General features: G+C 36.6%; 1 pseudogene; it reads left to right on the top strand.

The window, feature by feature from the left end:
- The first annotated feature begins 10,549 nt into the window (after positions 1-10,549).
- On the top strand, positions 10,550-12,293 carry LOC100987285 (putative elongation factor 1-alpha-like 3; annotated as a pseudogene).
- The last annotated feature ends 1,991 nt before the right edge of the window (positions 12,294-14,284 follow it).

Here is a 14,284-nt window from a genome sequence, read left to right as displayed (position 1 = left end):
GAATATCTACTGAGGTTATACAATAGTACAGGCTCTAGACTGAATGATTTATATAAACTATGTGCACTTAAACTTCACAACAACCCCATAACATTTTTATTATCCCCAAATAACAGATAAGAAAACTGAGGCACAGAATCATTCACTAAACTACCAAAGGACTGTACAATTAGCAATGTAGAGTTTATATAAATCCAGGCATTCTTCCTCCAGCTGCAATCAGGGAGAACTTTCCACTTGTACAGTAAGCTCTGCCAGGCAAAGTAAAAACCGACAAACTAGGAGACTATCGTGGAACAGTAGAATCTCCTGGCCATGCTTCCATTACTGGACAGTGACCCATTGAAGCTCAACTTTCAGAACTGAGAAGGGTGGATGAGCTTGAAAAGTGTCTGGCTTATGGAAACCTCACATGGCTTCCCATAGTGGGCCCTCTTTGGAGACGTCACCCTTTCACTGCCCAACATTGGTTCTCAATGACCTCAGTGTGGCAGGTATCCAAAAGCTGGCTCCTCCAGGGTCCTTACCCCTAAACAGTTCTCTGAAGTAGAAAATCAGCTCCCCACCAAAGGAAGATTGTTTGCAGCCTTTTGCTGCTGAGGTTCTTCATCCAGCTTAGGTATCAGCAACACAGGCCAAGACCAGCTCTCCTCTGTGAGAAACTCACATATTCTTGCCAAGCCAAAAAGTGAGAGTGAGGGCATCATGCTGCTGTGAGCCTCACATCTCTCCCAATTCTTCCCTCCCCTGTTCAGGTAGTGCAGACCCAAATCAGCAAAACTGCTGATAAGCTGATTTCCTACTGGGGAACAAGGTTCCCACCTCCCTTTGCTGCATCCTTAACCTTGTGTAAGTGATTATCTTAAAACAACCCTCCTTGATACTGAGGATTGCAAACAGCTCCCTCCCTCTTGCCTCTCTGCATGGACACTACTATCTCCAAAAGACTGATGATGACCCTTCTTTCACTTGAGTTTGAGGAAGAGGGGGTGAAAGTGGTTGTTGGTGACAGGGTTAGCTATGTAATTAATTAAGATCTGCAGAAAGATAGCTAAATTAATTTCTGGAAGCTCCTTCAATGTAGAATATACAGAGCTTAGAAACTTTTGTTTCATATCTTAGAAACTTTTGTTTCATATCTTAGAAACTTTTATTTCAGTTTTTTTACCTTAGCAGAAATTTGAGGAAAACAGGAAAAACATCACTTGGCTTTCTGTTACAAGAGTTTATCTTGTAAAACAAAATACCTCTTCATCTTATCCCATTCTTCATCAATCCATAGGCGTCTGGAATTTTATGGTGATAAAGTAAACTGTACAGTCAGTATTTTATTCCCATCTGTTTTTTCACTTTATTTCCCAAGTATCAATCCAACTATGATGATAGACATGTGTTACTGGAGAAAAGTTGAACCAAATCTATTACTGCCATGGAATATCTCTAATTCTGTGAGTTTAAGTAATTGGCCACTTGCTTGGATTATCTTCACTCTCACTGAACATCAGGGAGAATAAATGAAACCAAAGATGGATTGTTATGGACATTTAGGTCCCTCTTCAAGGAGGAAGGGCTTATTTCCCATCTGCTGGAAATATGGCCTGAAAACAGCCCTCAATTATCAGCCTTCTTTAGCTGGAATGTCATGGCTCCAGAAAATTGCCTCCCCCAAAGTTTCATCTCCTTCCAAGATCAGATTATATCCAATAATTAATTTACATGGGGTATAACAGCCAGCCCCAGCCACAACTCAGAATAATTGGAATGACCCTCTTAGATCCAGAGCTCCCCATGTGTTGGCTGAGACCTTCACTGGGATCACATCACAGCTCCACTTCTCCCTATGCCCAATCTTGCTTCCATCACGTCCCTTCCAAGAATACTTCCTAATAAACATTCCACGTGGGTTCCTGGGGTACCTGAGATATAGGCAGAGGTCAGAATCACAGCATTTCACCAGTTTCTTTTTTTTTTCATTTAAATTATGGAGAAAATGTTATTTAAGGAAATATTTCATTGTGTAAGATAAGATTACAATTCTAGAAGTTAATTTTAGAGTCTGAAGAATATTTGGTTTAGATTTAAACAGTCTCAAAGAGAATTATGGAAAGTGGAATAATGATAGTATTCTGTATGATTTCTATAATTTATTGTTTTTATGAAAATATTTGTGCAATTTTTAAAAAGAAGATACTACATAGATGTATTCAATCAAATAAATTAGGGGATTATTTACTGGCATGAAAACCAGAAGAGCATCTAATGCTGGCTCAGAAGAGAGAACCGATATGGTAAAGAGAGTTGCAGCGTTATACTAAGGCCAAGATCCATATACAAAACCCTAGGAACATCACGATCTATCTACTCAATGTCTCTTTTATGAATGTTTTTCCAGTCCAGCTCTTTGGTAGATGGCAGGCTTTATACAGAAGAGGAGTCTGGCACTAAACAAATTCTATGTTCCTTCAAAAGTTCTCTACTTTACAACCTTTCTTCTCCAGTGATGGGTTCTACTTTCCTTCTGTTCCAGTGCAGAGTCATGAAATTCAACCTCTATTTTGCTGCAAAGTGGACAACTCAATACACCATGCCGTAATGAGCATTTTGAATATAACTGATTTTCAAGTAGATGAACTCTACTTAGTTCCGTTTAAATATTTTTCTCTAATTTTATCAAACACACAGTTGGAAAACCTTACAGATATATTGGAATAACTTCTTTTTCTAGCAGCATTTTGCAGAAGTTATCTAGGGAGTAAAACATGCTGTATTAACACTTCTCTATCCATCAGAAGTTTTCATTAATTCTGACCAAATAGATCAAATAAAGCTATTTCAGTGGCATGATGAAAGAGTAATTCTAATTAAAGGCATTGGAATAACAATACATAGGTTGAACCTTCAGAGACTACATTATAAATCTGGCCTTATACCATAGAGCAATTTTGCCCAATATCCCAAGAAAAGGAAGGAATTTGCCGAGCTTACCTATTTATTTCCAATCATTTGTAATGTTTAAAATAGACTTACAATTGTCCATACTTTTGAATTTATTTTTAATAAGAGTTATAGGAAAAACTTTTAATTAAGCGACTGAAATATAATTTTCTGAAATATCTCAAGTATGTTCTTGGATCCTGGAGGTTTACATGGCCTTGATCATGGCATTTTCTTCAGGCACTGCCTAGAAATACTTTCTCTGAAGGGAATTGAACCCAACTGTCTACTAATTGTGTTTAAATTAATTTATTTATTTTTGGAATCAGTTTTCCACATTTTAAAAAATTCACAGCTCCCACAAACACATAAATAACTTCATGTAATGTGAAATTTTGGTTGTAATACACATGTTAAAATGCAAAATAGTCTTATCCTTAAGATTTTGATTTTATCAATTTAATATTAATTTTAATTTTAATGATAATTGTGCACTTTTTAACGAAAATAGTCTTATTAAAATATGTTATGAACATATATGATCTTATACTTTGGTTTTAGAGCAGTAAAGCCATGGTTTTATTAAAATATGGTGAGTATATTGAACTCACTTGCACTATTTGCATACTTGTAATATTTGTGGATTATTAATTTCAAAATAAATCAAATAGTTGGTTATGCAACTTAAAAGATAGATAATAACAAAGAAATAACACAATGGAATCCACAATGGAGTTAAATTTACCAAGTGATTTTACTTATTTTGGATACACCATCCCTTAAAAGAGAAAAGAACTAACGTGTCAAGTAGAAAACATGCATTTCACTACATAGTAGCTCTCTGAACATGGGCAACTTATCTAAATTCTAAACTTCAGCTTCTTTAAATAGAGGTGATAATTCACAATGTGATTGTAAGAATAATTGAGGTAACATAAGTAAAGTGCTTATAGCACATATAAAGTCCCTCGCATATAGGAAGGATTCAAAAAATCATAACGACCATTAATATTTGCTATCAACGCATCTGCATTTCTGTTTCTATCACTAGCTATGAGTCCTGGGCAAGTCATCAAGATCCTCTGACTTACATTTTCCTTGTGAGTAATATAGGGCATTAATAGGACTTGAATGGTCTTCTGTACAAGCTGTTTTGAGGATTAAATGAGATAGTATATGTGAAGGTGAAATGTCCATCATTATAGTCCTAACTTTTCAGATGAGGAAACTAAAGGCTAATAGCTGAAAGCAAACTATTCAAGGTCAGGTTACTAGCAAGTAGCTGAGCGAGGGTTTAAAAACCAAACCTTCAATTCCTGAACCCACGACTCATTTCATCTTATCACGCAGCTGCCTCTAGTAAAGTTTTTAAGAACTTCCTTTGCATAGTCCAGGATTAGTCCCAGGGCATGGGATAGGATTAAGTTTTTAAAAGAAGCAAAAGAACCTCAGCTGCTAGGGTGAAAGGTCATGGGAGTGGAGAACTATAACACCAACCATACTATTTCTAATAATAGGCCTCCCTGACTACTGAATTCAGTAGTATTGCTGAAGTCAATCTTTGACTTTTCCTTCATCACCCACAGCTACTTTTGCAAGTCTCACTCTTTCTTCCCTTAAAATATTTCCATTATCCACAATTTTCTCCCCATTTTCACTGCTAACACTCCAGCGCAGCCTTTATTGCTGTGTGCCTGGTACAGCAAATAACCTTAGGCTGTTATCTCCTCCCTCTACCAATTACCCTCAACAATACTGCTAGATGGCTCTCCCAGAGATATCACTTTTCAGATTTACGATGCCTGGGATTAACCACTGGTGTGCTGGACCTGGCTCTCACCAGCTGGAGAAAGTGGATTGTGCACATATCTTCTCAAACACTGCCTTCAGGGAAGTCATGTTGATAACTTTAAATTGTCCATTGTGGGTGCATTTATACCATAGACATCAGCAAACACTATGAATCAGGGCATATTTTCCCCCAGGGGCTTATTGTTAAACATTTAGCAGCACTGATTACATCTGACATAGTCACTACTTACAGGTACTATACACAGCATCTGACGCACAGTAGTACTCAATATACATTTGCTCAATAAATTACAGATGTTCGCCCCCTCATAAATCTGTATGCCTTGTCTGCACAATTCATAGTCCAACTCTACTGCCTAGCTTTCTAGACTTGCCTCATTTGGTCCCCCACTAGGAAGTCAATGTTTTTATTCTTTTATAAGACTGAGTTCTGGGCTGGGCATGGTGGTTCACACCTGTAATCCCAGCATTTTGGGAGGCCGAGGCAGGCGGATCACTTGAGGCCAGGAGTTCAAGACCGCCCTGGCCAACGTGACGAGACCCTGTCTCTCAGGTGCGGTAGCACATGCCTGTAATCCAGCTACTTGGGAGTCTGAGGCACAAGAATCGCTTGAACCCAGGAGGCAGAGGTTGCAATGAACCCCTATTTAAAGAAGCTGAAGTTTAGAATTTAGGTAAGTTGCCCATGTTCAGAGAGCTACTATGTAGTGAAATGCATGTTTTCTACTTGACACATTAGTTCTTTTCTCTTTTAAGGGATGGTGTATCCAAAATAAGTAAAATCACTTGGTAAACTTAACTCCATTGTGGATTCCATTGTGTTATTTCTTTGTTATTATCTATCTTTTAAGTTGCATAACCAACTATTTGATTTATTTTGAAATTAATAATCCACAAATATTACAAGTATGCAAATAGTGCAAGTGAGTTCAATGTGCTCATCATATTTTAATAAAACCATGGCTTTGCTGCTCTAAAACCAAAGTATAAGATCATATCTGTTCATAACATATTTTAATAAAACTATTTTCATTAAAAAGTGCACAATTAGCATTAAACCATATTGATGGCACCACTGCACTCCAGCCTGGGTGACAGAGCAAGACTCTCTTTAAAAAAATTAAAAATAAGACTGAATTCCACTTAAGCTGCTGGGGCCACCACTGGTGCTGGCATGGTCTATGACTAATCCCTCCTCTAGGCCTCAGGTCCTTCTCTTTCTCCCACCTGGAAAGCTCTCTCCTTCTACTTGTGCAAATCCTGCTAGTTCTTTAGAGTCCAGATCAGATTTCACATCTTCCCTGAAAATTCCATCATTCTAAGACCTTCTCATCTCTATATAGTTAGTCCATTTATTTAGCATTTCATTACTTTGTATTGTTTCATTCCCATTAGTTTTATTTCTGTAGCTATATCACGAACTTCTTAAAAGCAGCGTCCACTTTTTTTTTCTTATTTGTATTTCCACAAGTCAGGTAATATAAATTAAGACTGAAGAAGTCCATCTGGCCCAGTTGTTCCCAAACACTTTTTCATGGTCTGATCCAAAACATTCTTCTCACATAAATTCTGGACTGTTGTTTTTGAGGCACTTAATGCCCACACACCTCCAACCCTCAAGCTCACAGTGTTCAGTATAAGGAGAACCTTTGAGCTTCCTAACCACAAGCTGCTCTAGCGAGTCATCCAAACTGCAGCCAAAGGTATGGCACAATCATTGCTTGGACTTTCAGTATAGTTTTCCCAGAATATTCCAAATGAAATAAAATAGGTTTTATTTTCTATTTTTTGCCAACACTTCTATGTATTGCAAATAGTATTTTCTATGTTAAACTGTGAAAAAATAATATAGTATAGGAAACAGTTGGATGAATAAACTCTACTTTGTGATATATAATCAAATATAGATTTCCAAATTGATAATTGTTCAAGGAAATAATTATTTACGGAAATGGTATAAAATAAGCCTTTATATTATAAATGTATGCATTTTAATAATATTTTTGCTCCGTGAATACATATGTGCATACGTATGCATGAATGTCTTATCGCGATAAGGACATCTGTATTCTGCAATTGAGTCCCTCTACCTTTTTTGCTGGTAAAAATGACCTTCGTCTTATTAAGTAATGGTGATAGTTGAATACAGTTCATTTAATAGCTTTATTTGCAAAACTAAAAAGTTGGCAATTCAATGTTTTTTATTCTACTCCAGCCTCATCAAAACCTTAAATATGTATATATACATATATCTTATATACATCTTATATATATATATATTTATGTATCTGTTTATGTGTATGCATACATATATGTATATTTGCCTTAGTTCATTTGGCTGCTATAACAAAATTACCACAGACTGAGTAATTTATAAAAATATAAATTCATTGTTTACAGTTCTAGAGGCTGGGAAGTCCAATATCAAGGCACTAGCAGACTCAGTGTTTGGTGAGGGCTTGCTCTGCAGTTCAAAGATGGCACCTATTATTGCATTGTCACATGGCAGCAGCAGAGAATGCTATGATCTCACATGGCAGGAGGGGCCAGGAAACTGCTTTTAAATTTCTTTCATCAGGGCACTAATCCCATTCATGAATGTGAAGACCTCATTAATTAATTACTTCCAAACAGGCCCCACCTCTTAGTGCCACCACAATGGGAATTAGGTTTCAACGTAAATTTTGGAAGAATTAGACCAAAGCAATATGTATAGGTATATATGTCTGTTCAGTAAAGGGTTAACTTGGACTTGGGCTATTCAAATACTGTGCATTCCAACTGTCTTCAAGGCTGGCCTTGACTGACTCCTAAGAGATAACCCATAAGGTCTTGGAATATCCTACCTAATAAACATGTCATTTTATACCTGAGCTTTGGGCCATGCCAGAAGTGTTTCTGCTAACAATGTGATGTATGGTGAATGTCTGTTTTTGTTCACCTGGGACCGAGGGCCATTCTCTATCAGTTTGACCTCTGGGAGGGACTGGAGACTGAGTAGCTAAGGTCAGTCACGACAGCACCTCATGCCTACGTGACTGACCCCCAAGATTGACCCCAAAAATGCTGGAGTGAGTTTTCCTGGTTGGCCACACATGCTGTCACACCTTGTTACTGAGAGAATTAAGCACTGTCTGCTGTTTCTACAACTTCACTTGAAGAAGATACCTGAAACCATGTGCTTACCTCTAGATTTCTGTGTGTTTTTCCTTTGCTGATTTTAATCTGTATCTTTTCTGCTGTAATAATCTGCAACCATGGGTATAACAGCTTTCTGAGTTCTGTGAAACCTTCCAGTGAAGCATCAAATCTAAGGATGGTCTTGGGGACCCCCAGTACAACATATATGGGTATATGTGATTCACTGGTTGTGAAACTCAAAACCTTGATAACCACTGAGCTCAGTTCATCCTCCCTCATTTCCACCTCCAGCATACCCCAACTCTACCCTGCCTCACCCACATCCCTATCTCCTGCCTCCTTTTCTCCATTTATAAATGAGGAAACATAGGCCCAGGGAGATTAAGTAATTTTCAGTATAATATAATATTTAACATTCTGTAATATAATTACTTAGTCATCACAAAAATCCCAGAGGTTGGAACTAAAATCTTTATTTATAAGTGAGAACTCCGAAGGCTTGAGTAAGATACTTGTCAGAGGTCATCAGCTAGTTAAGATATGGAGTTGGGATTTAAGTCCAGATATTCTGACTCTAGACCCCAGCTCCTAACCTCTGTGTTCTAGTGTCTCAATGAATTAAGGAATGAATGAATTAATCACTGCTATTAACCCTATCAAACCTTCTGTTCACTTTCTTGGGATTACTCGCACACATTGTCTACAATGAAGCAGCCATTCATCATTAATGACTTAGACCAAAGAATACTGACTTACATAGCAGAGCCAATGCACTTAGCCGTATAGGTATGTTGTGCCATTTGCCATGTGTGCTCTATGAGTGACACCTCCTAGAGGTATTCAATGCAGTGGCCTAACACTAAGCCTAATTGCTGAACAATTAGGCAATCTGAGAAGTAAAAAGCTTAATTCAGGGGGCATACAAGGTTTATAATTGGGACTATTCATCTACCTGCAAAAAAGATTCCCTTTGAAGTACAATGATTAAATACTTATGTTTGTAGTTTGCTAAGAAATTCAGTATACAAGGATAGATCAGATAACTGTTTCTGCACTTATATTTCTTAATATTTAATTAGGGAGAGAAGCCAGTGGTTCACTCACAAATTATAATTTGAAGAACTCACTATAAAGACTGAAATTCACCAGGCCATCATTTTTTTTCTTATAACAATGCAGTCAACTCATCACCACTTAATGAGAGGCAGAATAACTAGGCAATTAAGAACACAGATTGGAGAGCTTGAATCCCAACTTCATTGCCAGAAGTTTTGTGAATTTGGCCATGTTACTCAACCTCTCAATGCCTACATTTCTTCGTATGTAAAATGTGAATGATAACAACAGTATCTACTCTGGGTATTAGGAGCTCAAAATGAACTAATGTTTGCAAATGTTTAGCACAAGTTCAAGCACATGGTAAATGCTGCATAAGTATATATTAAGTAAGTATTGTGCTTGGAGAGAACTTTAAATCTTTTTTTTCATTCTCACTGATTTATCATTTCTAACATGTCTTACACATTTAGAAGACTTTAGTTAGTTTATGTTGTTTGGTCACATTTAAGAATAAGATGAAAGAAAAAGAGGAGGGGAAATAATCCATATTAATATCATTGCTTTTCCTTGCCATCAGTAGATTGAAAATCTACTCAGGATGCACAGTTGCTGGTTCTGGGAAAACTGTTAAACACACTGGAATTATTTCGTATCACAGAAACAAACATACACAAACATTTTATGAACTCTTAACCAACAGGTGAGGAAATTAAAGCCAAGCTTAAAGTCTCCATGAAAAAGGCTCGAATTACAATACAAATTTGCCCTCAACTAAAATGAATGACTTCAGAAAAAAAACTGGAAATTTCAGGGGCTCCCAAACAAAACAAATTCAAAGTTTTGGTTTACCTCATAATTGTCTTTTGCAGTCCAAGCAGACTGAGAGAATGAATCAAACTTCTAAGATGTGGTGACATTTAGTTATCCTACTTAGATAGGTACAAATATTTTTAGAAATTTGCCCAGAGTCTAACAGGAAAAAGTATTGGAACAAAAGAAAGATTTCTATATTTGCTGCATTGTCCTTATACTAACTCAATAACGAAAATAAGAATCAACGAATATAACAATTATGTACCCACCTCTGAAGTGTTTAAAGGAGTAATTGACCTTTCACAGGCTGAGGTAGTTACATACATTTTACTCCATAATTATTTACTTTGGAAATAACAGAGTAGCTATTTAACTTCCTTTTTCTTTCCTTCTACCCCATTGATGTGAGGCAGACCTTTTCTGTAAAAGGAAACAGGATCTTAATAAATCATTGGCAACAATCAAACTTAATCATAATCACCTCTCACCTACAAGAGGTATCAAAAGTTAAATCTGCATATTTTATTTCCATCATGACTTTCTCTCTATTTTGAAATTATCTTGTTCAAATGTATCCAAATAACAACCTTCACTAATTTCGCTTGAAGATACTAGAAAATGCTGTGGCAAACTGTCCAAAATAACTTCCTAGAAATTCTGAGCAAATTGGACTGCTTCAATTTTACAATACCTATTAAAAATACAGGAACAAGAAAAAGCGATTAAAATTACCTTCCTTCAAGTATGCCTGGGTCTTGGATAAACTGAAAGATGAGCTTGAATATTGTATCACCATTGATATCTCCCCGTGGAAATTTGAGACCAGCGAGTACTACGCGACTGTCATTGATGCCCCAGGACACAGAGACTTCATCAAAAACATGATTACGGGGACATCTCAGGCTGACTGTGCTGTCCTGATTTTTGCTGCTGGTGTTGGTGAATTTGAAGCTGGTATATCCAAGAATGGGCAAACCTGAAAGCATGCCCTTCTGGCTTGTATACTGGGTGTGAAACAACTAATTGTTGGTGTTAACAAAATGGATTCCACTGAGCCATCCTACAGCCAGAAGAGATATGAAGAAATCGTTAAGGATGTCAGCACTTACATTAAGAAAATTGTCCACAACCTGACACAGTAACATTTGTGCCAATTTCTGGTGGGAATGGTGACAACATGATGGAGCCAAGTGCTAACATGCCTTGGTTCAAGGGATGGAAAATCACCCATGAGGATGGCAGTGCCTGTGGAGCCACGCTGCTTGAGGCTCTGGAATGCATCCTACCACCAACTCATCCAACTGACAAGCCCTTCCACCTGCCTCTCCAGGATATCTACAAAATTGATAGTATTGGTACTGTTCCTGTTGGCTGAGTGGAGACTGGTGTTCTCAAAAACGGTATGGCAGTCACCTTTGCTCCGGTCAATGTCACAACTGAAGTAAAGTCTGTTGAAATGCACCATGAAGTTTTGAGTGAAGCTCTTCCTGGGGACAATGTGGACTTCGATGTCAAGAATGTGTCTGTCAAGGAGGTTCATCATGGCAACGTTGCTGGTGACAGCAAAAACGACCCACCAATGGAAGCAGCTGGCTTCACTGCTCAGGTGATTATCCTGAACCATCCAGGCCAAATCAGTGCTGGCTGTGCTCCCGTACTGGATTGCCACATGGCTCACATTGCATGCAAGTTTGCTAAGCTGAAGGAAAAGACTGGTAGCACTTCTGGTAAAAAGCTGGAAGATGGCCCTACTTTCTTGAAGTCTGGTGATGCTGCCATCGTTGATATGGTTCCTGGCAAGCCCATGTGTGTTGAGAGCTTCTCAGTCTACCCACCTCTGAGTCGCTTTGCTGTTTGTGATATGAGACAGACAGTTGCTGTGGGTGTCATCAAAGCAATGGACAAGAAGGCTGCTGGAGCTGGCAAGGTCACCAAGTCTACCCAGAAAGCTCAGAAGGCTAAATGAACATTATCCCTAATACCTGTCACCCAAGTCTTAATCAGTGGTGGAAGAACAGTCTCAGAACTGTTTGTTTCAATTGGCCATTTAAGTTTAATAGTAAATGACTGGTTAATGATAACAATGCATCATAAAACCTTCAGAAGGAAAGGAGAATGTTTTGTGGACCACTTTGGTTTTTGTTGTTGTTTTCTTTTTTCTTTTTCTTTCTTTTTTTTTTTAATGTGTGTGGCCATTTTAAGTCATTAGTTTTTAAAATCAGTACTTTTTAATGGAAACAACTTGACCAAAAATCTGTCACAGAATTTTGAGACCCATTAAAATGAAGTTTACTAAGAAATATATATAATATATATATATGTATTTTTTTTAAGAAATAATAGTAATCTCACCTAAGCTCTCCCCAAGAATAGGAAATAGGAAACTCTTCCCACCTGGGTGAAATCTGATGAGAAAGAATGATGTGAGTAGATTTTTAAAGTAGTTTAGGGGAGTACACACCATAAACTTTAGAAACAAATATAATTTTATAACTGTTCTGATTTTCAACTCTAATTAAAGCTCAAAAAATTTGCTTCTTGGTGTAACTAAATTTTTACTAATAGAATAAAGAAATTCATGTATACAGTATTTGTTGAATACCTCTCTTCTCCCTTCTTTTTAACTTCTCCCCTGACAGTGGCTGTCCCTCATGTATTAACATGTGCAATTGCCTTCCTTCCTCAAAACTCTCCCTTAGCCCTGTCATTTCCTCTGCCATCTACTCCCTACCTTAGCCATCCAGACTTGAAAAATTAACTAGATTTTTGTCTCTAATTTTTCACTTCCCATTTTTTCTTTTAGCTTCAGCAATCTGATTTTGGTAATTCTACTCAAAATGCTTTCAGAAAAGTCACAAATGAACCCCAAATTGCCAAATGCAACGTGAGCTTTTTAGTCTTTGTTTTGCTGGACCTTTCTACTGCACTTAAGACTGTAAATGAGGAACTGCTTCTTGAAACTTTTCTCCATTGACAACTTTAATAATAATATCTCTGGCTTTCTAATCATTATGTTTCTGCCTCTTTGGGTCCTTCCTCCTTTGATTACTTTGTATCTTTCCTTCAGGGGCCCAAGAGGTATGAAGACTATATGAGTACAGTTTCAAAAAGTAAACAGCCTTTCAGAAAAATTTAAATGCAAATTTACTGGTTATATACATGAAGTAGAATTGCATGAATATATTTCTAAATAGGTGCTCTATTCAACGTTTTAATATATGCAATATTTTTATTCAGCAAATTAATTTATATATTTATAATTGCTCTGCTAAAGCTTTGAAGAAACATTTTATTAAGTTGATTAAATATTGCCTCTCATTTTCTGTGAATTTATTATGAAAAATGTAAATAGTCTGGAAATAATATTTATTGCTATCTGAAATTCTGATTTAATTAATTTGTCTGAATCTAAGTTGATCAGAATTGCAACCAACTCTACATTTCACTGATTAAAACATTTTAAATGCATCATGATAAGTTGTATTACTATCCTTAAAATAAGTAACCATATTCAGAAGAAAAAATAGCTACACATTTAAACTTCTATCTTGCTCATCTTTGGAAACTTCAGGGATGACCCTTCCTTGCTTTCAAGACAAATCAGAATTTTCAGCATTCAGAATATAAGTGACAAGGTTGATAAGACAAGACATATATTACTTTCTACGAAACCTTTAAAAGGCAAACCAGTTACTCACCAGCACAGCTCCATACACAACACAGAGACTGAGACAAAGTCTTCCTAGAAGTACTTCACAATTGGCCCTTTCTACAAGTGAAATAAGAACATAATTGTAATCTCTACCTAATAGCCTGAAGCCTTTCCCTGGTAGTCAGTTTAAACTGAATTAAACTACACATGAATATACAAGTCAACAATTAAAGGGAGATTGCAAAATATGGGCCAAGAGAGTCCTGACTGAGATGCTAGAAAATTATGACTTGTCTAAGTACCAGAAAGTATTTATATTAACTTGCCCTTTTGCAAGAGAAAAAAAAAAGTAGTTGAGAAGTAGTTTTATCAAACACTTTTTTGAATCAGAAAAGCAAGTGCTATTCACCTCGCTGTAACTGCAAGTACGGTTTAAAGTCTAAATGTGTCCTCAAAATAAGGAACACATGCAAATAGTCATCTGTGAACTTAATATATATGATTCTGATAAATTCTCTGAAAGCAGTATCTCAAGCTGGGCAAATTTACAAAATGGTAAAATATATGTTGAATTCACCCAAACAAATAATTTCAGCTATTTGTCTACAAATTACAATCTCACATTGGCAGTTGCTCACTCATCTAATAAATTATAGCCTTCTGATTAATGATCTAGTCCACAAAATCAGAGAAAACCATAGACCAAAATTTAGGATGTTTATTTTCAATTTTTAAATCTTTCTTAAAACAGTTTTAAAATATTGTCTAACAAAAAAAAGTCCTTATTCTTTAGTTTGACTTTAATTCTCATACATTCTTTCAGTGAGTAAATATAAATCGTTAAAAAATGGAAATTTTCTAAGCAGGAAAAAA

This window comes from Pan paniscus, chromosome 10 (assembly GCF_029289425.2).
Source record: "Pan paniscus chromosome 10, NHGRI_mPanPan1-v2.0_pri, whole genome shotgun sequence".
Classification (NCBI taxonomy): Eukaryota; Metazoa; Chordata; class Mammalia; order Primates; family Hominidae; genus Pan; species Pan paniscus.
The sequence above is the reverse complement of the archived record's forward strand: the minus strand, read 5'-3'. Positions and strand labels throughout refer to the sequence as shown.